We start from the raw sequence: 24,325 nt of genomic DNA, 5'->3' as shown, positions 1-24,325 counted from the left end.
TAAAGAGAGGTCTGACCTTTGTACCTGGCTCCTGGGAGGTAACCTCTGAACCCTTGGAAATTCCCAAGTGGTAGAAGTATCTATTATTCATGGTGGACCTTTTAGACAACCTGGTAAATAAATCAATCAATCATGCATATATAATAAAGCCCCAATAAAAACTGTGTATGTTGAAGCTCACATGAGCTTCTCCTGTTGGCAATATATCATGTGTGTTGTCACACATCACTACTTAGAAGGGAAACACATTCTAAGGACAATGGAAGCTTTCACGTGGAACCCTCCCAGTCTCCGCGTGTGTCTCTTCTTTTGGCTGATTTTCAGTACCATGTCCCTGTAATAACTGAAACTGTAAGTATAGTAGATTTAATTTATTTCTGTGAGCTGCTCTAGTGAATTATCAAACCTGAAGGTAGGTTTGAGAAACCCTGAACGTTCAGAAGGAAGGGTGGTCTTGTGTGGATTCTTCCCTTTAACTTTGTAGTTGGCCCCTAACTCCTTGTAGTTAAGCTATAAAATCTTGGGCAGACTGGAAGATCATACCAGTCTGGAAGACCATACCCTTTACTCTGTGTAGATGTATAACAATAATACAATAATTTTAGAGATCCTTGAAGATGGATTATAGCATATTAAAAATTTGTGAAGAGGAGGGGCATGAAAAATGACCTTAAATTTTCAAAGTATTGTCATGTAGACATATTTGATATTGTTAGAAAATATTTGGCTCAGTGTAGGAAAGAACTTTCTAAAAATTAGATCTATCCAAAGATATCTTTAACTGCCTATGAAAGCAGTAAACTCTCTACCTTTGAATATGTTAATTCCCACTGTAGAGTGCTATAAGCCAGATGGATTATTAAGGGATTCTGGCCTCAGACAACAGTGGGTAATTTTTAAGACACCTTCAGACTCTAAGATTCTGCCATTTTATGGTCTATATTTCTTCAAAATAGCAACTAATTGAACCAAGATTACATATTTAATAGGGCAAGTTCTTCAATTTGGCTCTTACAAAACCTGTTAATTTTGTTTTGCTTAAAAATACCAGAAAAAAAAGAATGCCCTAGGATAGAACATTTAAATTTATAAAGTGCTGACTCAATCTTCCCATATAAGTTTCTGTCATTATCAGGATAAATTAAGGACTACTTACTTTTAAATATTAATGGAAATTATCTTTTTTTCTGAAAAACATTTCTATCATCACCAATACAGAATTTTAGTGATGTACCGTAAGAACTGATATTCGGTTGCAAATGAATCAAACTCCAGAAAAGCTTTTTTCAAATGAATCATAAGTGAATATAAACAAAATGTAAAACTGTCACACAAGAACATAAACTACACACTTAACAACAATTTAATTCAATGCAAAATATATTTACTTGCATTTCATGAAACATTTTTTCACATTATGATATCCCAATAAATGTCACAACCACAGCTCATGAAAGATGCCTCCTGAGGTTTCATGAGTAATTGCCATTTCTTTACACTCAACTGAATTTTAGGTTCTTGAGTAAAACTCTCAGAGTATGGGTTTTATTGAACAAATAGAAACTAACTTGTTCCTTGATATAAGGAATATTACGTTTCACACATTTCTGTTAATATTCTGATCAGCACAAAGCGTTGTCAGAACAAGCAACACAAAAGCACTTTACTAAAGGGAGCTAATTTCATGGACCTGATAATGTTATGAAATATAAAATAAAATAATAAGAATCCTGCCATATGAGAAGTGTAATAATCCCTGGTCCAACGTAGCTCAGAATATCTTATTGCTATTGCTCTGTAGACCCTATAAGTTTGGGGTTGCCTCGGGCTATCCTTGCCTATTTTCACAATAACATCATTGTTTTCTTCTAAAGGCTCAGACTGCTCCAGGTTCCTAACTGTGACAAGTAAGATATGATATAAAATAATAATTTAAAAATTATATATTAGATTAAGTATCTTAATTAAAACAGAAAATTCTTTTAAAAACTGGTAACAATGATATAACAAAGCAATATGTCTCTTTTCTTACTTTGGGGGCAAAAGCAGTAGGAAGAATAGAAGTTTAAGAAGTGGGTCATAGACTCCCATATTTCATTTTGTAAATTTATATAACTTCTTGGAAAAATCTCTCCAAATCTTGACATGGAATTAAAATAGATTCAGGGAACCTTAGAACTTGAAGAAAATTCATTAATGTAATCCAGTTCTCAGAGTCTAAGTAAGATTTTCTCCCAGCTTCAAAATAGAATGTGGGTCTAATTTTAGTGATGTATTATTGAAAAATTGGAGTATTTTATATGTGATAGCATAGCTTTGAACTCAAAGCATCCATACCAATGGAAAACTAGCTATAACTTGTCCCCAATAAATATATAAAGGAAAGATATATCCTCTTCATATCTGGCAAGGAATATGAGATTAAAGCACTGTCAATAATGAGCTAACCATAAATTAACTCCATCATCTAATTTTCCAGTTTTTTTTCATAAGAGGAATCAAAAAGACAACCACAGAGGTGGCTATTTAAAAAGCCATACATTTCTGAAAGTCCATAAACAATCACATGCTTTTATTTGTATTCCCAAGAATACACACATACTTCTGTTTTTAAATGACAATTAACACTTCATATAATGTCTTCACATTTTTATCTCAACTCTGCACTCCTCAGGATCGTGACAGAGTTGTACCATCTTCTTGGAGCAGGCTAGAATGGTTCACGCGCTCCACCACAAGACAGTTCTGACGCTTTGAATTGTCCCTGTAATTTAGCCCATACTGATCTTCTCTAAAGTTCTTATAAAGTTAAAGGTCACCACAAAAGTCTAGTTCTAATGCAATATTCCTCATTCCTTTCTGAGAATGAACTAGAATTATTTTATATTGAAGAAGGTCTACATATGTACCTTGTGTTTGTTCAAGGCTACTTCCCCTGGAATTTCTCCAGAATTTAATCCAATTTCAGACATACAAGTGGAATAATCCATAGTTTGATATTCACTAGGGTAAAGGTGCTCAAACCTGCTCAGTTGATGGAATCCCTGGAGATTAAGGTACTCTTTTTGAAATATCATAAAATAATGTTATATTAAATTCTAACATATGAGTTTGAAATATTTGATTCCTGGATGATGCAACCATAATTAAATACTTAGAAAATCACAAACTTCCTCCCACTTAGTCACAATAAAGACAGGTTTTCTATGTGCCTCCTGGTGGGATGGATACAATACCATTTGCAAACAAATCTTACTAAAAAAAAGGAAAAGAATCTGAATGTAGCACTTCAGTGAAGCACTTGGTTTACAGGAAACACCAGTAGAGAAGAACATGACTAATGACACTTTAGGGATGAAATCAGCAAAATCCAGAATGAGAAAGACACTAAAGGGTAACTGATTCTGTTTCATCAACAAATAAATTGCAAAGAACTGAAAGTAGAGGAACCTATATATTGAAAGGGACTTTGGACACATGTCAACAAAATGCCATGAGTAGCCCACGTCTGCATCCTCATTCAAACAAATTAACGTTTAAAAAATGAGACAATCAGGAAACTTCGTACACTTATGGGATATTTGATGATATTAGGGAACTATTGTAAATATTTGTAGCGTAATAGTGATACTGTGCTTTAAAAAAGGCAGTGCTCTACTTTTAGAGACACATACTGAAATATTTATAAATGCCTGCATATTATATGATGGATGAGCTTGCTTCAGAATAATCCAGGAAATTAGAAATGAGTGAATGGTGGGTACAGATGAAACCAGATTGGCCATACATTGATAAAAGTTGAATAGTTGGGTGTATATCCAAAGAAAGTGAAATCATTATCTCAAAGAGATATCTGCAGCTCCATGTTCATTGCAGCATTATTTACAAATAGCCAAAACATGGAAACAACCTAAGTATCCACTGATGGATAAATGGATAAAGGAAATGTGGTGTGCATGTATATGTTTGTGTGTGTATACATAATATATGTATATATAATATAGTAGAATATTATTCAGCCATAAAAAATAAGGAATCCTGTCGTTTGTGACAACCTGGGTGAACCTTGAGGGCACTGTGCAAAATGAAGTAAGTCAGATAGAGAAAGACAAATACTATATGATCTCGCTTATATATGGAATCTAAATTAAAAACGAACCTATAGAAACAAATTGTAGGTTGATGGTGGCCAGGAGCTGGGGAGTTGGGGAAATGAGTGATGATGATCAAAGGGTACAAATTGCCAGTTATAAGATGAATGAGTTCTGGAGATGTAATGTACAGCATGGTGACTGCAGTCGACAACACTATATCGAACACCTGAAATTTGCTGGGAGTAGATCTTAAATGTTCTTCCCACAAAAAACGGTAACTATGTAACTATGTGAGGTGATGGATGTGTTAAACTAACCTTACTGTGATAATCATTTCACCATATACAACACAATGTTACATGTTAAATGTATCTCAATGCAGCTGGAAAAAAGATGTCAATTTTCCCCCTCCTCTCTAATAAATCATTCAATAATTGAACCTCTATGGGGGATGAGCATTTAGAGGCTCATTATGCTATTCTCTCTAATTTGTATACCTTTGGAATTTTCCATAATAGAAGTTCTTTTTAAAAGAAAGCTGATTACCTAAAATATATTTTCATTAATATTAGAATGAGCAGAAAACCAAAAGAAAATGTAGCAAAAAATACATACGGAAGAGTTTACTGAAACAGAAAATACAACTCATTCAGTAATATTTGGGGATTGGGGGGCTTCTGACCAGGGTTTGGTTTGAGGTGTTCCATTGTTAAACTGTATCTTCTAGAACAAAGGGCCGTCAAGAATCAGAAGAGGATAACTACCACAAAACCAATATATTTGAATTATGTGCTAATAGAAGCACAGAGAAAAAGATTAAGATTAGCTAAAAGGTTGAAAGGAACACCCTCATTCTTACCTAATTTCACAGACCAAACACTTAGTCATATTTTTATACAAGTACGGAAAACTTTATAGATTGAAGAGCATGCACAAAGGATGCTAGAAGGTAAATAATTTAAAAAGCACTTTTATGGTATTTAAAACAGCATATATTAGCCTTTTCTCCTAAATACTGAGTGATTAAACCTAAGCTGTGTATTCATCTCTTTCAGAGTCTATATTTTTTTTTTCAGTAATTTCTTTTAGATTGATGTCCATTTTGGTGTCTGGTCATTCAAACCGTTGTCAATATTTTGCCTGTTATTCTACTAGCATTGTCTAACTGGTCCTGAGGAGTATTGTTAGTAGCCCAACACTATAAGACATCCATGTTACTAATTTAATCTGAGCATTTGCGTCAAAGCTTGAGTGAAAACTTTAGCTTTTGTTGGCCCAGCCCTGGTCTTGAACTCATCGGAGTATATTTGTTAGAATTACAGTCAAATTGAACCCACTATTCAATCAGTAATTGAACTATGCTCCTAAGATGCTTTTTGTTCAACACTGAAGGAAAATAACACAGCTTGACCCTTGTGAAGTGTTATGAAGATCTGCAGTCAAGTGGAGACTTCTTTTATTCCGGTTGGAGTATTTTGTTGCTATTTTAACCTTGAGCTGGGCAGAATCATGAATAGCTACATAAACTTCCTTTATCTTTGTTGTTTCCATGTTAAGAGGCCTTATTAACACAAAGGCATTCAAATTGGATTGAGTCTGTAGCTAAACATTTAATTTTAATGCTTATAAAAACTTAAACTAAGAGGATAATAGCTACCATTTACTGAGTATGTATGTTAACGAAACACCGATCTAAGGGCTTTACATACAGCATTACATTTATATACTTTTTCATTATTTATTGGCATTCCAAGAGATCATCCAGCCAGTTGCACCCATCAAGCCCACCACGGTCCTACAGATTTTTGCAGTGGCGGTGAGGAAACTTATTGCAGCTTTTAAATTGTATCCCGCTGTGCGCTGGAGCCAGCTCATACTGATTCAGGAGACTATTATGTGCAGCTTTCTTCAACTTCAAGGTTAAGTGACATCGTATTGGTAGTTTAAAATGGCCATGGTGGGAGAATTTACACTACAGAAATTAGTAAACATCTTTTTTTCTCCCCCAGAGAGACAACTGTTAGACATTTACCAATACATCATTGTTATTGCTACTGCAGTGACTGTTTAAAGTTAGGAAATGACTGATATTGAGCAAAGAAGGAGAGAGGAAAAAAAAAACAGCCTCAGTAGTGTTCTGCCCACTCTGGGAAGCCATTCCCCAAGTTGTTTCATTTCTTGAAAGAATCAGGTGAGAGAGCCATGGTCCTTGGGGCATTCTCTCAAGAACTTGGTGGGAGGAGAAATTGGGGAAAGACTCTACATCAGGGGCCAGCAAACTACCGTCTGTGTGCTGAATGTGGCTGATTCCCTGTTCTAATAAGTAACATGTTATTGGAACGCAGCCACACCCATTTGTTTATGTGTTGTCTGTGGCTGCTTTCACACCTCAACAGAAGTGCTGAGAAGTTGTGACACAGACTGTATGGCCCACAGAGCCAAAACTATCTACTATCCTTCACAGAAGAGGTCTTCCATGAGTGAAGTGGGTTTGGTATATGGATGATGCTTTGAGTTTAATGCATGCAAGGATGAGGTAGAAATAAGCTTCATTTCCTTGTTTTACCTCAATCTAATGAAGAGAGTTGCAGAAATATAAGCTATGCCCCTCAATGTTACTGTATCTACTCAAGCAATTTCATCATGTAGGATGAGATTTCATCCATTGTGCTGGGAACACTCATTACTGGCCTCACATAGGTTGGGATACCCAGACCCTCTACCTGGATCTCTTTATTCAATCATTCATTCACTTATTCATTCAACAAATATTTATTAAAATCTACTAGGGTCCAGCCTACTAGGGTCCAGCCTACTAGGTTCTTAAGCATTAGAGGTATACTCATGAATAATCAAAGCTCCTGCCCATAAAGAGCTTATACTTTAGCGGGAAAGGCATGCACTTATTTGCTTGTTGTCTAATATCCTATCAAGAAGTGATAAGCACTATGTAGAAAACTTAAAGCAAGAAAGGTAATGGATAATGAATGAAATACTTTTTGAGATGTTTAGGGAAAGCACCTTTAAGGAGGTGACATTTGTGCAGAGAGACCAGAATAAAAGTAAAGGAATGAGTCATGTGTTCCTGGCAGAGGGGACAGTAAAGTCTAAGACTCTCCAGTGGGCATGTGCTCAGCTGGCTGAGGAAAGGCAAGGTGGAGAGTGAAAAGAGGGGAGTGATGCTGTCAGCAAGGTAGGCAAGGGCAAGGTCATATAGGACCTTGTAAGCACAGTAAGGATTGTGTACACTGTTCTAATTACATGGAAAACCACTGGGAAGGTGGAAGGAGGGTGCTGACTTTGACTGATATGCATTTTAGATGAATGCCCTATCTTCTGTGTATAGTAGAGACTACAGTAGGTAATAAGAGGGAAGAAGAGCAGTTACAAGGCTATTGCAATCGTGCAGGCAAGAGATGACCTGTATGTGTAGGGCTTAGGGGTTACTAGAAACCATGAGAAGACAGTTAAAAGGATTTTGGATTGAAAATGCATGTAGAATTCCTAAGTCCCCTTTATAATTGAGTGTCAATTTAATTCTTACTGCATAGAATAGAGAGTGGGGAGGAATTCATACATTCACTCAACAAACATATTGATCATTAATAAGAAAACAAGTGCTATATACTTGAGATTTAAAGTTAAACAAAGCTCAGTTTAGTGGAAAATAGCTGCCAATAACTGGGTTTCTCACACATCAGCTGTTTTCCTTACTTCATACAAACTCCCCCCACCAACCCCCCGCCACCCTGACCTCAATCTCCTCCACTAAGTTCTCTGAATTCATGGGACCCTGCTGGGCCCATGGCTGCTCTCACTCAGGACATCTGAGGCTGCTGCCATTCAAGATGCTCTTCTCATCTAGAGTCTGAGAATGGAAGGAATGGATTAAAGCAATATAGTCTATGTGGTACACATGCACACACACACACACACACATCCTAGTTTCAATGTCCAACTGTTGAGTCTTCCAAGTCTTTCCTATATCTATTGACATAGCTATGTGATTCTCCAGACAATTAAGCTAAAGAATCTCCTTAATTCATGTTTTAATTATGGTGGTCTCAGCTCTCCCTTGTTCCTTTCTTACCTTTCCATGGGAAGGTTTCGATTAAATACAGTAAATTTTTCAAACAGATTTCTTTGAAGGTCTTTTTTATCGTTGATATAGAAAGACATACTCTCTCATATTAACCGTACAGGTCTCCGTGTTGCTGTGGGTTTTGTAAATTCAATATCTGTTCTCAAAGTTATGTTTCTTTCTTTGTCCTAAACAAAGGGCAGATCTTTGCTGATTTTCCAAACCAGCAAGAGTCAAGCCTTGAGTGAACATTTGGGCATTTTAGCAGTGATGGCGTTGTTCCCTGTAGCACGGACCTGCTTGTGACTCCAAAGGAACCTTTCAATGTCAGCAAAAATCTAGGGTTTATAAAAAGGAGAGGGAGGGGCATGAACCAACTGGCAGACGGTTCTGGAAGCTGAGAATAAGTGTACCAAGATAATATTCCTGAAAATGGTGTTTTTGACATCTAAGTACTGTGGAATCCAAACTGCAACACAAGACACTTCAATGAAACTTAAAAAATTATTAAAGAAGCAGGGAAATGATAATGACATGGGAAAGTTCTATATACTACATGTTATACGTAAAAGACATAAGTACATATACCATATTGTTGATATATTTTTAATTTTGAAAATGCTCTAGGTGTACAATCTTGATCATATTTTCCTTAGTGCTATGATGAAGATAAAAAATAAAATGGGGCTTGGTAATCCTCTCTGAGGTATAGGTGGGCTGCAGTGGACTCCCTCCACTTCACAAGCAAGGCTTAGGAGAGTGCCTTGGGAGCTCCGGAAGGGTTAAAGTTTTGTCTGTGACACTGAAATTGAGGCCAGCTGTAGGTCATATTCACGTCCCAGTCACAGGAAAATGAACCTGTGAGACAGAACCTAATTATCTGCTAAACCAAAAGCCAGTCTCAGTTCAATAACTTACGACAGAGCTAGCAGCCAGATATAGTGTTACCATGGCAACGCTGGAAAAAGCTCCACTGCCGTTGAGAATGAGGAGGAAGGGAAGGAGACTGTAACCCTAAATGTGCTGTAGCCGTTTGATCTCGGACATGTGGGTCTGTCTAGAAAACCAGGTTATTCTATACATGCCTACCACTGTCTATTCACTTGAATACCTGCCACAATTACTGAAAAGAAAAATGCAATTATAACATCCTCTAGGCTTAAAATAATCCACTAGTAAATGGCTACCTGCGAATTAATTTTAAAGAGAAAACATAAGCCTCCCTTTTCTCCTCCTCCATGCCATCCCCAAATAAAGATAAAGCAGAACACAAAGGGTGGGGATTCTTGAATAACTCAACATTGTAATGAACGATTCTGTGTCCATGAAATTCATTGTCACCCTCTTTTTCTCCTATTGCCAAATGCCAAGATATTTTTGAGAGAAAACTTTTTGGAATTAAGCAATACTATTTGCTTTTCTAAGGGGTAGAAATAGAACTAGAGAGTAGAAGAGAAATAGTTTTTCTCTGTGAACTCTAAACTTTCAGGTGAAAATTTCCTAGAATATTGAGTTAAGAAGAATCATACATTAGAGGGAGATAAGCCCTGCCAGGTTGGTCATTTTTCTTCTTGCCAGTTTAACTTTGTAGTTCTTTCTGGAACAGCACTGGATTTCTGAATTTAGGAGATGATAAGGCTTACACACACATAACCTTCACTGGCCAGTTACCATGAATACAGTGAAAACAGCATCTCACTAAAAATATTTGCAGAATAAGAGCTTACCATATAGTCATATGCACTTAGAGGGGGAATACAGAAGTACATTCTTTTCTCTCTCTCTTTCAATCTTTCCCAATGGAGACAAATCATGCCAAAGCTTGTCAGTTACAATGATTGGATTTCAACATATTTGACAATTTTGATATGCCATTAATGATGTAATAAGACAAGTCTAGTACATAATGTTATCACTTGGGTTCGCTATCCGGTTGTGATACCAAATTTGAATCACATAGATATACATGCATAAATATACAGATATAGCAGTGTTTATGTATAACTCATAAACACACTGGGTTTGGAATACGGAGAGGAAGGGATCTGGAGATGAATAATATCCTTTTCATATGCATGAATAACTTTGCAGTAATGCAAATCAGAAAACACAAAATAGAAAGTAGGTTTCTTCTAGCAGAAATATGACTAAGAACGTAGCTTGAAATTTGCCAGTATATTAGAGTCACCTATGATGTCTGTGAATTTCCTTTAAGGTGTCACATCTTTTCAAAACATTTTACCCTATCCTATTATATTTTCAGTATATAATTACATAAACATAGAAATCCATAACTTTAAATTCCTTTACACTGCCACAATGCATGAAAGGGAGCTTTAGGATTTTAAGAAGATAAAGGTGGTAGTAGTGGGGTTGAAGTGTGCAGACAAGCAGCATCAAAGGGCAAAATGAATTTTCTGATTAACTTCCAGGTAGAAGTAACCTAACCTCTGCTCCTGACCTTAGGTTAATTCCTTTTCAAGTAAATAGAAGTCAGAGTGTATACCCCTTCCTAAGACAGATGTTTCTGAGACCTGATTATTAAAGAGTTTTTTATGGGTTGCAAAGATGCCAACAATATAGTCCAATAAACTGTTGGGATCCTGTTACTCATAATATGAATAAGTTTTTCTCTTAATTTTTCCACTTACATGAATTAATTAGTTGGAAAAGAAAATGAAGCAATTTTATCAGAAAAGCATCTGAAAGAGCTATTGATTCAAATGCTTTTACATTTTATTCTTATCACACATGATTAGCTTGCAGATATGAGCTTAATAATGACGCAAACCACCAGATTTCACTGGATTCTGTTCCACCTGAATTGCCAGGAAGGATATTGGAAGGACTAACAAAGAAATAATACTGTTTTTCTCATGATGTTCTTTTAGCCAATGATTTTGAAGAGATGTGCCATGATTTTACATAGCACATTCTCAACTATTCCATGGCATATTTTCTTTAGCATCATCAACATTCCCTATATTTTTGTGGGTAAGTGTGCTTTTGTGCACTTTTGTTTCTTTTTAACTATAATCCTAATGTCCACCCACAGGTAAGAATTTTGTGAAGCACATGCTCCATCCAGCACAAAGGAATGGGTATGTTCAATTAACACTAAACACATAGAATAAAATAAACTGTAGCTGAAACTAAGTTTACACTTTAAAACTAAATTTACAGATTAGAATAATCTGCTTGCCATATGGAAGGTACTCAATGTGTTTGTTGACTGAGTGAATAAATGAACGAGCCTATCTGACAAGGACCGAAGACAAAATAAGAAAAAACAAAGTCGTGAAAGAAACTTGAAAAAGACTACATCCTATGCTAAACCTTGGATAAACTACACGAAAAAGGTTCCAATTTCCAAAGGTTCTTAATTCACTCACTAGAAAGGGAATGGAAAAGAAAATCTAGAAATATAGTTATCATTATTGAATTTACCATTTTAAAATGGACTAGAATATTCTAGAATATATGAGAATTTTGTATGTAATAAAGGTGGCATTTCACATCTCTGATTTTTACTTTCTCCCCACTAAGGCTACCCTCTGTTTTCTGGTCCTCACTAACCTCTGTTAATATGTCTTTTTTGGGTGTTGGTCTTTCATCCTTGCAAAATTCATGAAATTCTTCCCTCAGCAGTGAAACTATTTATATAATGCTGCTCTCAACGAGCCCAGCTTGCTGAGTAAACCTCTTTCCTTGGTTCTAGCTGTTGTTGTGGATCTTCTGAAACGCCACAGCATCCTCCATCTGTTTTCAGCTATCTCCCTGATGCCTCTTGAAGACAAGGAAACTTCTCCAGATCTCTCCCGTGCCCTGCTGAAGGGCTTTCTTGGGAGAAGGTGATGGGTTTAGGGTGAGAGGGCTAGGATGCTAGTTCAGACTCCCTCTAGTTCTCCCCTGCTGCCATTCTTATAAGCATCTACAAGGCTGCCCCCCGACCCCAGGAGGGTTCAAGGTGGCAGGGCTCAGAATCCCTCTGGCCCTTATGTCTTTATACTCATCCAACAGGAATCTGTCACCCACTTCCAACTACTTCTAACTCATATGCTGAACCCTTCTCTCGTGTAGGGTTAACTTTTATAAATTCTATGATCCAGATCTCTAGCATCAGGTTAATACTTCTAACCAAGCCCTTTAAGAATGAAAAATAAAACCATTTCCCTCTCCAAGAGCCTAGCTCTTCCAAATCAGAACAGTTCATTTTGAGCTTATTGTGCTTGCTGTAAAGTTTAAAAAATAATCTACTAAGCACTTTAAATCTTCTGTTGACTCTGTCCTTGACTGTGTTTGCCCTTCTACTAAAGAAGTATATGTCATTGATCAAATAAGTATAGAAAAATAAAGCAACAAACATAAATTGGGAAAGTAATAACTTTGGTTAAACATTTCCAGATATCATTCCACATGCAGTTAATCACTTGGTTCTGCCAATTCTATCTTCTAAACACTTCTCTGTTCCCTCCTTGTCTCTCCTCTTCCACTGCCACCACCTTTATTCAGGCCATTATCATCTGTCCCAATTAATATATCAATGGAATAATTATATAAATGTGTATTTATCATCAGAATACTATTTATATTGGGAAAAAAAGGATGGAAAGAAACTCAGTTTACACCTATGAATGCACAAGTTAAATAAACTGTATTATACTCAAACAATAACATAATGAGCATATGCTAAAATGATAATATGTGGGGAAGTGTTCATTTGGTTTTTAACAATTAAAAAGCAAGTTACAAATATTTATGAAGATATTCAGTGTATGTGTGTGTGTGAATGAGTGAGAGAGAGACAAAGAGGGAGAGAGAGAAGTATGATTATATACTATATGATAACAGGAGTTATTTTCTGAGTGATGAGATTAATATATGTATGCATACATACATACATATATATATATATATATTTTTTTCTATTTGTCTGGAATTTCTAATTTTATAAAATGAACACTTGTTATTGTGCAGGAAAAGTTTAATTTATTTTGTAAATAAGCTAGTTGTCTTTGGACTAATGTGAAAATATCTTGAATTAGCTTAAGATGGATTGAGACTAGTAGGTTTAATAACATTGGATAGGTAGGTTACTCCATTTGTAGTTACTCTATTTTTAATCAGTAATGTTATCTTTCCAGTTGCATACAGAAGAATTCCAGGATTTTTCAGGATATGAAGCACTTGAGGAAGACAGGAGTTTGAAATGAGATATGTTATCATAAATACGTTACAAAGAAATTTCTACCTATTTCCAATCAACATATTTATTTAGGCTGAAGGTTGAGATAAAATGTCTCTATATTATGGTTTTGTTCATTAGTTATTGAATGCTTAAAAATTATTAGTGAGATACTATGACAGAGATTGCTAGTTTTCTGCACTATATCTATTCTCCTCTCTTTCCTCTGATTTTTAGCTGCATGAATGACTACTCAGAAGAAAGTCTACATTTCCATGCACCCATTTCCCAAAAGCTTTGTGTACCTGCTGACTAAGTTCTAAGGGCATGGGGGAAGGTATGTATAAGAATTCCAGAAATTTTCTTTAAAAGAAAGTGTAGTGTCCTTATTTTTCTCTTCTTATTCCTACTGACCAAAAAACAACATGGTGTAGCTTCAATGGTCATTTTGAGATTACCTGAGAAATGAAAGTCAGTCAAAGAGAGAAACAGGATAGAAGAAGCCTAGATTCCTGACCAGCTTTCCATAAAAATGATTTTCAAAGCTGTGCAATCACCTCCAAAATTTTCATTACTTGTTTGATATCTTACCTTTGGGAGTCACATTCACACCATGAATCCAACATGCATGGTATCAAAGTTCTATTAACTGAAATAGGAGCCAGGGGGGATCTGATGCTGATTCACAGAAGGATTATCATCATTCTCATTCTTCTAGTGTCAAAAGGAGGAAAAATTTATTGTCACTTTCTACTCCTTTCTTACCTGCCATAATTTTTATCCCCATGCAATATACGAGGTTATGAAATTGTCTTAATTATATAGTCATGATTTCTCATATTTACCTTCTCCTTTTCACACTAAGTATTCCTAGTGGTTCTTAATTTTGGAGTGATTTTAGTCTCCATTCAGAGTCTTATAAACACTAGGATTGTTTTCCCAAAAAAAATGTATATCCACTCAAAATATTTCACATAATCTTATAATCTCATGGGAACATGAGACCTCAGATTAGGAATCCTTGGTTTAGATCTCGTTTTTTGTTTCTTCCTATGTCTAATTATCCCTGATTCTTCACAGTTTAACATTCTCTACCCAACTCTTTATCAATTGGGGTGTTAATCATCTAGGAGCTTTTACAAAATGCAACTGCATGGGCTCGACTTCTAACATACTGAGTCAGAAAGTACAGGGTAGGAAGAATGGTGTATCTTCATAAGTCTTTCTGAGTAGTTCTGTTATTTCCCTTGGGTTGAGGTCTTAAGTTACACTGACTTTGGATTAATCTTGCATCTTCCCCCAAATCTTTAAAGGATTCCCAGTGCCTGCCACACTGTAAAACTACACAATTACCAGAAGAGCCCCTGTGACCATTGTGGGGCCTCCTTAAACTGACTTCAGCTTACACTTCAATAGGCATTTTATAAAAATGCACCAAATCTTCCAACAAAATTGAATGCCAACCACAGCCCATCTTTCTTGCATCTACACATTTGCACATGCAGCATATTCTTCCCGAAATCCAGCCATTATTTCCTCCAGAAATCCTATCTATCACAGACTAGCTAAACACAGCCTCCTCTAGGGAATCTTCCTTGATTCTCAACAACCAACATAAATACTTCCTCTCCAAACCCAAAACATTGTGTTTATATATTCCTTCTGGATCTGTCACATTCTGACTTGATAACTGTTTTTTTTTTTTAGTTTTTCTTATTTTCGCATAAGAACATAATATCTTGTGAAGAAGGAATTCTAATCTCATTTTGTATTTTACACATACTTAGCGTAGGGTCTTGTTTTGTATAGATTATGAATGAATGGATGGATGAGTAGAAGGGTGGATAAAAAGATTTAAGGGTTGAAAGTCTCCTCAACTGTCTACAACTGTACTTGTTCATGAAGCATTACAAAATAATGAATTTAGCAATCAAAGAATATTCTTGTTTAGAAGTGAGATTTGGGACAGAATTGATGACTAATAATGAAGATGATGAAGAGAAATCACTGCCAGGCATTGTGGTAAGTTTTCCATACTTGACAAGAGAGAGGGGTGATGCTCAGATTCTCAATTAATAATTGTGTTTAAAAGATCTAAGGTTTCATTGAGTTTAAGTCAATCTTGTTGAAGGAGCAAGCAAAAGTACTAAGGAAGTACAAGTTTCTCCCCCTCTGTGGTTTTAAAGAAATTGCAGTGTTCTCCTAAAGGTGGAAGACATAACAGCATAATTAATTTAAAAAAAAATTTTTAACATTCAATGCCAAGTTCCTAAAAGATCTATATAGAACTACTTTTCACACTAGTCAAATGTGGAATTTTTTCTATGCCACTCGGTCAAAAATATTGAGGCAGAATTTAATGCTTGACCCATGTAATACAATTAAATGCATGCTATTCCTCACTGACTTTATAATCCTTAAACCTACTTTTTATGTGCAAGAATATAAAAGTATAAATCAAATACTTTTCAGAGCATTCTAGGCTTGAGACCCTCTTATAATTGAAGTTCAAAATCACTCCATAAATGACATTATGTATTATTAGATAATCAAAGGTTAATCTGGGTATGTGTGTACACAGCTTGCTTTTTTTTTTTTAATTAATTAATTTATTTATTTTTGGCTGTGTTGGGTCTTCGTTGCTGCACATGGGATTACTCTAGTTGTGGTGAGCAGGGGCTACTCTTGGTTGCCGTTCGTGGGCTTCTTATTGTAGTGGCTTCTCTTGTTGTGGAGCACGGGCTCTAGGCGCGAGGGCTTCAGTAGTTGTGGCATGCAGACTCAGTACTTGTGGCTTGCGGGCTGTAGAGCACAGGCTCAGTAGCTGTGGCACAATGGCTTAGTTGCTCCGCGGCACGTGGGACCTTCCAGGACAAGGGCTCAAACCCTGGTGGCACAGTGGTTAAGAATCTGCCTGCCAATGCAGGGGACACAGCTTATATTTTTAAATCACAGAACACTTTACAAAAATTCTGCAAAACTAATGGCAATTGTTGTTACTGCCACATTTTTAAACTATCAATACATCGTGGTTAAAATAAAATCTGGCTTATCGGTGATTATTTTTCTTATATAAAATTTAAAAAATCAAGTTTTCACCTTGAGATTGAATAAGGAAGTAAGAATATGGTTTTTACAGCTAAAAAATATGTAACAACTCAAATAATCCTCTGATGATCATGAAAAAAATCCCAAATAAGCCTCAAGAAGACACAAGAAGAAAAGGCTCGGAGTAGCAACCAAAGATTTGTGAAATAAATTGATTTCCAGTCAAATCAGGTCTTCTACTCTTCTTGAAAATGTCAGCGTGTCAGCCTTGGCCATTACAAGACTGATTTATAGTTGAGACAAAGCGGTAGTACCAGCTGACTGTCTGGAGCCACAGTCCAGTGTCTGGAAAGGCTGCCGATGACAACCGTCCTTTTCTTAACCAATCAGCAAGGTTTAACTAAAACCTTAACTTTTTTTCTGTATCTTGATAAGATAAAGATAAAATACAATCTGGAAGATTTACTTTGTGGGAAATAAACAAGAATTGTGGGAGGAAGTAGGTATCATACTTCCACAGAATAAATAATAAACATTATTTATGGCAATCTATATTTCAGACATTTAGAAACACGGAGCATAAATGAATATTCCAAATATGACAACTTATTTTAATATACTGGAAACCACAGCATACTTTTGTAATTTGATTAATTAGGAAGAAAACTTGTGAATGTTAAAATCAATTTTCAAACTTCCTAAATTATATTTATAGCATTGCTCATCTGCATCACAAAAACCCAAAATGTTTTTTGGGTTAATGGGAATCATTATTCATAGCAAATTAATCTTTTTCTCATTGAAGAAGATCCCTAAATAGTAGTTCGTGGTAGTAAAATGTTTAAAATTGTCCAGGTCATACCATGATAAAAAATAGTGCTGAAAAGGATAAGGATCTGACATTCAAATTATATAAAATCACATAATGGTTATACTTATGTAAAGATGTAGTTATATATATGTGTATTATATGAAGGCATATATAACTATATATACAAATATATCTGTATAAAATTATAGCCATTGTATTGATTTTATACAATTAGAATGTTTTATATAGATACACATACATATACATATATATGTATCTTTAAAGACAGTAAAAGAGGAAGAAACCAACTCATAAACCAAAATAAAATACCTTCAAGAATCAGCAACATAAAGCTCCCTAATATTATAATATTAGAGGTAAAAGTGGAAAGGATATAAAATTTGCTGTAACAGAATGGCCTAAACATATGGTGGCTGAGATAGACACCAGATTACAAAATATAATCACCATCCCTTTTATACCAATCTCCCATTTTTAATAATCCTAAATCATTTTTAAAATGACAAATTCCTAAATGAGTCCAAATACTGCTTCCTGATGTATGCCAAATATTAAATGATCATGAAAAATGCTAATAAAATGTAATTAATCTCCATGATACTCAAGACTGAGATTTGCTGCTGCAGATGTTTTATAGTTACAAAGCTGTACAGAACACATTTGGGCTAAAAAACTTAATATTGCCTATATGTTGACCAGCTCCACTAAGTTTACCAAGATAAACATATGTGACCGAAGCCTATAACATACTATTATGCTAAGCACTTTAGAAATATGTAGTGGTTGTTGGAAGCCCTGTTACAGTTTTTCCTCTGAATTTCTTTCACCTTCTGCCATTGACATTAATCTTGCTAGGTGACTCTTGTACCGCCTCCCTACGCAGGCTGTCCAATCTGAGTAACTCTCAAATGCACAGAGAAGTGACTCCAAAACAGAGCCAATCAAGCCTTTCAGGGAAATTAAATTGATGTAGGGATGAAGAGAACCTTTTTATTTTTTCCTCCTGGAGTCACAAGCTCTAGGAATGATGTATGATGCATGTCTAGAGTTCCCAATGGTCATCTTGGCTATCAGACAGAGAGAATGTGAGAATGAGGTCAACTGCCTGAGAATGAAGTCAACACATTGGAGATAGATAGAGAAAAAGAGAGCAAGAGAGAGAGAGAGACAGATTGAGAGGGAAAGGGAGAGAGAATCAGGTGGAGGAGGAAAGGAGAAGCAAGTGAAGGAGGAAGAGAAAGAGGAGAACAAGGAGGAGGAAGAGGAGGAGGAGAAGGGGAGGAGGGGGAGGAGGGGAGGGGGAGGGGAGAAGGATGAGGAGGGGAGGACGAGGGGGAGGGGGAAGAGGAGGGGGAGGAGGGGGAGGAGGAGGAGATGATGATGTACATACAGCTTCCTTTTTTGTTGCAACTAGTTGGAGCTGAGATTTGATCTTTTGCTACTGAAAGAGTCTGATTAATGTAGTGATCTAAACTAATGCTAGGTCTTTCCTAACTTGACTCAAAAAGTCCCCTGTGGGATGGAAAAATATCCAACTATCTAATGATACACTGGTTTTTTTACCTGAAAATCACTTTAAAATCATCTTTCCCTACATTTTAATTTTATAAATCAGTTGTAAATTTTAAAAGTGAAAAGGAGAGTGGTTCAGTCCCAAAAGATAACTAGTGGTAAAAGTGGTATTAGAATTTTGGTCTTCTATTTCTGCTTCACTATTCAAGTTCAATGGTAGCATTTATGATGCAAAAGTCGAAAAAGTCCAAGTTTATTCGGCATATTTTATTAACTCCCAGAGAATAGCCCAATTAGAATGTTTGGATCTTTTGACTAATTATTGTAATTGCTGCTTTATGAAACTCTGCATGATCAATATCATTATATTCAATTTAACTTTTTTTTTAAGAAATTAAATGATGGCTTTTTTACAACTGAAGTGTCCATCGACAGATGAATGGATAAAGAAGATGTGACACATATATACAATGGAATATTACTCAGCCATAAAAAGAAACAAAACTGAGTTATTTGGATAACTGAGTTATCCACTGAGGTGGATGGACCTAGAGTCTGTCATACAGAGTGAAGTAAGTCAGAAAGAGAAAAACAAATACCATAGGCTAACACATATATATGGAATCTAAAAAAAAAAAAAAATGGTTCTGACGAACCTAGGAGCAGGACAGGAATAAAGACACAGATGTAGAGAATGGACTTGAGGACATGGGGAGGGGGAAGGGTAAGCTGGGACGAAGTGAGAGAGTGGCATGGACATATATACACTACCAAATGTAAAATAGATAGCTAGTGGGAAGCAGCCGCATAGCACAGGGAGATCAGCTCGGTGCTTTGTGACCACCTAGAGGGGTGGGATAGGGAGGGTGGGAGGGAGACGCAAGAGGGAGGAGATATGAGGATATATGTATATGTATAGCTGATTCACTTTGTTATAAAGCAGAAACTAACACACTACTGTAAAGCAATTATACTCCAATAAAGATGTTAAAAAAAAAAAAAGAAATTAAATGATGGCTTTTTTTTTAGATGGAATGAAATCATATGTAAATACTGCATTTTGGTCCAATTATTCTGGAAGTGCCATTTTTATAAACCACAGTTATTAATATTTTCATGGTCTCTCTATGGGTCTTAATCACCAGACCTTTGCATAGTATAGGGAATAACATGACCAGAATCTCGGCAGTGAAAAATCCTAATAGTATCCCATATCTTGTCCAAAGCAACTCAAATATAGAGATAAGTTATCGCATATACAACTAGAAAATAGGACAAACCACGTAAAATGCTAATCTATAAAATATAAAAAAGAATAAAACTTCCAAATTACAGAACTTATGAAAGGCTAAGGCACACAAAAACGATAAAAAGTGTCGGACAAGTGAAAGATATCTTTTGTAGACCATAAGCTATTTAAGAGCAGATTTCCTCTTTTTATTTCCTATAGCTGACACTCAGAAAACCCTTGATAAAGATGTTTATAATAAGTGATTTGTGAGTTCCCTGGAGCTGAAATGATTTCCTAATGGTGTCTGCATCTCACCTTTGAGACAGTGTATACCCAGTAAATTTGGGTGATGAAATAAATAGTCTGTTTAGCAAAAGCAAATACTAAAATCCAAACAGGAAGAAATAAGCTAATATTCATTGAGTACTTTCTCGGTGTTAGGCACTGAGCTAAGGAATTTGCTTGGATTATTTCATTGATCAATCATTAAGTCCTCTGAAGTCCTTGATATTAAAATGTCATTAAAACTTAAGTGTAAATCAGTACAATTGTTTGGTAAATTATGAATCAGGCTTCATCTAACTTATAGAAGGCAACAACTACTTTTTATCATTAAATAGTTAACATCTATAACTAATATTCACATATCTGACATTTCATTTTAAAGTCAATCAAATTTTGTTAAATGGTCACATCTTAATCGGCCATAGTGGTCCCATGTGTTTATGCAGCCTTAATTCATTGAATTCTGTTTTTATGTTAAATTTACATTTATGAGTGAATGGATGAGTGAATGATTCAACAGTTTATTTTGTGGTAATAAGTTGTATTTATGAATTGGTGAATTTCACGTGGGTTTCATTCTCAAGTAGAATCTTTCCTCAATGGCAACAAAGATGTGTCACTAGTGAGACCAAGTTTCCATCCTCTTTACAACTTGTAATCCCTGAGACAAAGAATGACGATCTTTTTCTAATACCTATGTTAATTCTACAAGAAGACATTAAGGAAAAGCCCACTAGAAATTTCCTCCCTGAGTCAAAGTCATAAAGGCCTTTAAATAAACTTTATAAGCAGTTCTTTATCTCAACATTAAGACTAATAAAATATACATTCTTATAGATGTGGTACTTCTTATAGATGCACGTCTTATAAAGTGTAAGAGCATTTTCTAAAGAGCATTTTCTAAAGTCAATAAGAGATAAGGTAGGGATCATCTTATTTATCTCTCAAATTTAGCAACACATAGTCCTATTATTTATTAGCAATTTACTCTTTCAGAATGACTTCATTACATTTATTTAAAATAATATGTCATAAAATTCAATGGGAGGAAAGGAACTAGAGAGAACATACAAGTTGAGTATCTTTCTTCCAAAGTAGGAAGAGGGTTTCCATTATGATGCATCTAAGTGCTGAAAAAAATACATCATCTCTTTGTCACATGTATATATTTGGGCGATCTTCGTCAGTGTACTTGGTGGACCTCACTAGAGCACACCCTACGGAAAGAAAACACATTTTCTTTAAACATAAGACACAGTTCCTTTGATATCCTGTTAATCACTTTTCCTTTTTAATTGAAAAACTCACCACAGAAATTAAAGTACAAATTTCATTATTCTAGAAAGAACCCTAAAAGTTGACATGTCTTGGAACAATTGTTTCAGAAATTCTTTTTAAGGTACATTTTCAGTTTCTGGCATGGCTTGAATTGAATTCTAAACTTTCTGCTGCTTGCCCTCTAAGCCCCTCTGGTGAGTTTAAATAGGCTTCCCTATATATTTAGTACATTCAAGAATTCTTTGTCGCAGTGCCTACTCTGCTTTATTATTAGAAGGCTGTCTCTGAAGTCCAGCAGCCAGTTTGTTTTCTGCCATTAATAAAGAGTCTACTTTTTTCCCCCACTTCTTTGAAGAAGTTGAAAAGGCTCCACGTTGGGTGGAGGGGGTGTCAGGAAGAGAGAGAAGTGAAGGGAACCGACTGTGGTGTAACCCCCCCAACAAAATATGTTGTCTAATGTAGAATCCTCCCCAAGGTTTATAAATGCAAGGGCTGGGTTTTCAGTGTGAGGTTTAACAGAGTAATAACTTAGCCACATACTGGTTCCCCCCTCACGGCTAAGAATAGGAAGTCTACCATGAGAAAGACTACATTTTTAAATCCTACAAAACCAAGTGCTTCCATTGGCTAACATTTCAACATCACCCAAATCTCTTAGTGAAGATGTCTGAAAACTGGAAAGACCATAAATAACAAAGTACATTTAATTTCTCACAATTCACTTATATGTCCAGAAAAATACATAGAAGAGTTTCAAGAAAGACCTACCAATTTGGATGTATAAAATATTGATGTTGACTCATGGCCAAGGGAAAGCTAATTCAAAGGCAAGGAGAGATGACTCCACAGAATAGCCATTTGGTGCTCACAAATCGTCAGACACCTACCAACAGAGAGGAAGAAACTTCTTAGAAAAGGGGAATGGTTAAATCCACCTACATAAAAGAACCCAAAGCACCCCAGAAACCTTAAAAGGCCGAGATGAAACCTAGGAGTTATGATTCTTATTTAGTTGACCTAACAGATATAGCCCATGATTATTTTTTATGCTAGTTTTTATTTGTTCAGGAATTAATTATTAAAGTAACACACTTAAAATCACATTTCTTACATCAGATACAAGGAAAAATTTATTTCACCATATGAAAATTTTTCACTTTTAAATTCTTCATAAAATACGCATGGAATCAGCTGCTTGATTATATAACACTATTTAATCTCAAATTCACTTAATCTCAATTACCTTCAAGTTCTACCTGCTTTTGACAGGAATAAAGACGCAGATGTAGAGAATGGACTTGAGGACATGGGGAGGGGGAAGGGTAAGCTGGGATGAAGTGAGAGACTGGCATGGACTTATATATACTACCGAATGTAAAATAGATAGCTAGTGGGAAGCAGCCGCATGACACAGGGAGATCAGCTTGGTGCTTTGTGACCACCTAGAGGGGTGGGATAGGGAGGGTGGGAGGGAGACGCAAGAGGGAGGAGAGATGGGGATATATGTATATGTATAGCTGATTCACTTTGTTATAAAGCAGAAACTAACACACCATTGTAAAGCAATTATACTCCAATAAAGATGTTTAAAAAAGAAAAAAGTTCTATCTGCTTTCAAACTTCCACAAGTAAGACATTACATACAAGTTAATATTATTGGCTAGTAATACACTCCATCTGATAAAGCTGGGGAAAAAGCAACATTCAATGAAAATCGAAGCTAATTCATTGAAAAAATGTTGTGGATAAGTTTATGACAAAGTCTCACTTTTCATACTATTTTTACCAAGGGTTTAAAAAAACTAAGATAGATTATATATATATAGATATATATATATATATAGATAGATAGATAGATAGATAGCTAGATATAGATATATATATATATAAAATATGTAAATATATAAAATGTATATATTAATACATATTAATTTATATATTCATGTGTATATGTTGATATATATTAAGTACATATGTTAACGTATATTAATATATATACATATAATGCCTCAGAGTATAGTTGGTCACTGATAGATAAAAAAACTAAATACAGAGATGGAGATGACAGATAATGATAGCACCTAAGTTTCTACATACTAACTATGTATTTGCAAAGCTGCACTAACAAGTCTGTTTTTCAAATGCTTAGAAACGTTCAGGATATTTGAAAACTTCTCTATGTTAGGAACTTTGTTTTCCTTTTCCAAATACAGTCACTAAAGGATCAGTGGGACCTGAGTGCTAAGTTAAATGTCTAGTGAGAAATTTAACAAAAGAATCCAAGTAATCAAAACGATGCCTGCATTCGCTGCCTACCGAAATGTAGGCTATGCTCTGCATGTGTAAATGGCAAGAAAATTCGGGCGTTAGCTAACCCTTTATGTACTGCTTTTCTCAAACCTCATCCAAACATGACAACTTGCAAAACCATTTAAATATTTATCAGGTGAATTAAACCAAGGCCAGGCACATGTACCAGCATGTCCATTTGAACGTAAGGAATTTAACGTAGTATATTCCTTTTGTAATTTCATTAGTAATTAACCTGTACTGTAATTCCCCTGAGATACCTGTACCTCTTCCTTGACATTATTTATGTAGCCTAATGCTTAAATGACTTGAGAGTATCTCTACACCTCATCTGCAGCTTCACTGGAACACTAAAGTGTTAAAGACTTCTATACTCAGAAAGATATTGACCCCATGAACACTGAAATGAAATATAATCATATTTAGATTTGGCAAAATTCCAGCAGTGGCTTCCTTGATGGACCTTAAA

At 35.5% G+C, this 24,325-nt stretch overlaps 1 long non-coding RNA gene across 4 annotated transcripts in view; it reads right to left on the bottom strand.

The window, feature by feature from the left end:
- Positions 1-21,305: 21,305 nt before the first annotated feature.
- Positions 21,306-24,325, bottom strand: part of LOC137766014 (uncharacterized) — a 371,274-nt gene continuing 368,254 nt past the window's right edge. For all 4 annotated transcript variants that reach the window (XR_011074258.1, XR_011074260.1, XR_011074261.1 and 1 more), the window contains 2 exons: positions 22,315-22,429; positions 21,306-21,485 (listed from right to left, as the gene is read on the bottom strand). This is a non-coding gene — a long non-coding RNA (uncharacterized lncRNA). The remainder of the gene's footprint in view (positions 21,486-22,314; positions 22,430-24,325) is intronic.

Source organism: Eschrichtius robustus, chromosome 6 (assembly GCF_028021215.1).
Source record: "Eschrichtius robustus isolate mEscRob2 chromosome 6, mEscRob2.pri, whole genome shotgun sequence".
In the NCBI taxonomy this organism is placed as follows: Eukaryota; Metazoa; Chordata; class Mammalia; order Artiodactyla; family Eschrichtiidae; genus Eschrichtius; species Eschrichtius robustus.
This window is presented reverse-complemented; position numbering and strand designations above follow the sequence as displayed.